We start from the raw sequence: 3077 nt of genomic DNA, 5'->3' as shown, positions 1-3077 counted from the left end.
GTCGTAGACCAGGCAAGCGCTTGTAGTTCTCATTGACCTTCCGGTCGGTCCAGCACTAATACCCCATATGAGTCATTCAATGCCGACCTCGATTAGATCTAATCTTTATTTGGCCCGGCGTTTGCAACGCACTGCCACCTCTGACCCTTGGGTCGGTAAAACACGACCGGTGCTCAGCCCGTGGTGAACCTAACTAATAAGTCACAGCTTCACAGACGGATCTGACACCATTGTCGATTCTGACTAATAAGTCAGCGCCATACACAGGTAAGCCATGCCACCAACATATATATCACATGTCCAATATCCAATAACAAGTATTCAGCATGCTTACTCAACATATATTAGTACAATTAGGACTATGCATTAACACAGAGACTCAAGCTCTGAACGATATCACACCCAGTATACAAAGCATGTCCTAATCACATGTTTCTCATGCATCATATGCAATATACCCAGCAGTCCAACATGCACCAATAACAGCCATGCATGTCACATTTAACAATCAACCAACACGCATCAAGAATAGCCATGCATGTCATACATACTAATCAACCGACATGCATCAAGAATAACCACGCACATCATACTCAATAGTCAACCAACATGCATCATAATAGCCATGCATGTCTCATATACACAGGGTGCAGTTTTCTTACCTCAAATCCGACCTAGAACCAATATAAGAACGACCCTTGAGAACGGTCAACCTTTAAGCCCTTAGCAGTCACCTAATCATAACCAAATATGAAATACCATCAATAACATGATAACCAAAGGTTTTCAAACTAATATCTAGCCTCCAAGAGATCAATCCAAACTAATCCAAGTAGTAGGGACACTCCCGAGGCCCATAGCTATGTTCCCGGGGTCAAAACGAGCAAAATGAGGTGAAAACAGGGCAAGGACTGCGGCCCTAGCACCTTGGGCCGCGGCCCCAAAAATTTCCAGAGGCAAGCACCGCGGCGCCCCACACAAGGGCCGCGGCGCCCCACACAAGGGCCGCGGCGCCCAGCGAAATAGAAAGGCCACCTGCTAACTCGAGCTAGGGCCGCGGCGCCCAAGAACAGGGCCGCGGCGCCCAACCCAGAACCATTCTCCAACGTGTTTTCAACACTTCAAAGTCCCCAAAAACACACCTAAACATTCCCCAATCATCAAAACAAAGTTCCCAAGCTTCCCAATACCTCAAAACCCTCAAAACCCAAGGTTCAAACGAACCGAAAACTCAACGATTCACAAAATCAATTCAAAGCTTAGAAACTCGGAATAACTCAAAACTTAAACTTCAAGTACCTTTGATTGGGTTGTTTTCCGTCAAATCCTTCGATTAAGAAGCTTCTATTCTTTCCTAGGAGCGCTATGCCTCGACCCTCGCTTGATTCCGACTCCTAGAACTCAAGATATCTTCGAAAACGCTCAAACGGTAAAACGGACCGTCGAGAGAGAAAACGAGAGGTTTCCTAACGTACGTTCTTATCTGACAAGCTACTTCAAGCTTAAGTAACCTCAAATAAAACCTAGTGCTCGGGGTCCTGAAAACACCCCCGGGGACACTATAGTCAAAACTTCCAGAATTCCATCCTGATCTCAAATACTCCCAATCCATCACCAAATAAACATTTCTATTACCCCGAAATTGATCCCGTTATGACAAAACCGCTAATCCACTATATATGACCGTCTCATGTCGTATAGCTCGAATATATCTCCATAATAATAAACTCTCATTCACAAATTACAATATGCACCCAATTTACAAATATGCCCTCAACAGGCCAAATTACCAAATTACCCTCATAATTAACATATGAGCCCATATGCATGCATTCACCATCATATAATAATATAATTCATGTATACATGCATATAACCATTAAATACTATAATAAATCAATTATGGCCCTCCCGGCCTCCTAATCAAGGTCCCAAACCTTATTAGGAAATTCGGGGCATTACAAAGGCACCTCATGTGGCCGCATCTATGAGTGTGCTAGTACCACACAACCCATTATAGAAATTATGGTCCATCATCCACTTTTCGATACCATGGTGGGGACACTTCCTCAATAATTCCTTGAAACACTCCCAAGCATTATACAGTGATTCCCCATCAGTTTGGTAGAAATTATTAATCTGCCCTCTCAACTGTGCAAGCTTGGATGGGGGAAAAAATTTGTTAGGAACTTTTGAGTGAGCTTCTCCCATATGGTAATAGAGTTAGCTTGTAAAGAAATCAACCAACTCTTCGCTCGGTCCCTTAGTGAAAATGGAAACAACCTCAATCTTATTGCATCATCGCTCACCCCATTCATTTTAAAAGTCGCTCAAAGCTCCAAGAAATTAGCTATGTGAAAGTTAGGGTCTTCTGTAGGCAAGCCTCTGGATAGGATAGTAGATTGGACCATTTGTAGAATTACGGGCTTAATCTCAAAGTTATTTGCAGCAATTGTAGGATGTTTGTTGCAAGAGTTCACTCCTATAACAGTGGGGAGTAAATAATCTCTCAAAGTTCGCAGCCCTTAATCTTGGGCCTCACCAGCTGCTGCCCCTCCAGCATTGTTGGCAACATTTTTTGATGTATTCCCTTGATTTGCAGCCATTGTAGCCTCCAACCTTTTATTCTTCGGTTTTGTCAGTAGGTGTAACGTCCCAATTTCCCTAATAAGGGTTAGTGCCTTGATTAGGGGGCCAAGAGGGCAATAATTTATTTAATTGCATTATTATGTGATGATATGCATGATTATATGAATTGCGTGGCTAGTATTATAACATGACTATATGGGCATGTTTAGGTATGTTAAGCATGCATGTGGACCCGTTTCTTATTAGAAGAGCATTTTCGTAATTCGGCTCGTTGAAGGCATATTTGTATATATATATATGTGTGTGTGTGTGTGTGTGTGTGTGTGTGTGTGTGTGCATATTGATTGAGACCACATTATTATGTGGATACATTTGATTTATTCGACACGTGACGATCCTAGGGAGTAAGTTAGTGGTTTAGTCACAACGGGGAGTAAAACCTGGCTTGGGGCAAGCCAAGGGGTATTTTGGGTGATCTGGAGTGTCAT

At 42.8% G+C, this 3077-nt stretch overlaps 1 non-coding gene across 1 annotated transcript; it reads left to right on the top strand.

Annotated features, from left to right (window-relative positions):
* The first annotated feature begins 2047 nt into the window (after positions 1-2047).
* Positions 2048-2155, top strand: LOC133813287 (small nucleolar RNA R71). The gene has a single exon (XR_009884316.1). It is a non-coding gene; the product is annotated as a small nucleolar RNA R71 (small nucleolar RNA).
* The last annotated feature ends 922 nt before the right edge of the window (positions 2156-3077 follow it).

This window comes from Humulus lupulus, chromosome 1, assembly GCF_963169125.1.
Source record: "Humulus lupulus chromosome 1, drHumLupu1.1, whole genome shotgun sequence".
Classification (NCBI taxonomy): Eukaryota; Viridiplantae; Streptophyta; class Magnoliopsida; order Rosales; family Cannabaceae; genus Humulus; species Humulus lupulus.
This window is presented reverse-complemented; position numbering and strand designations above follow the sequence as displayed.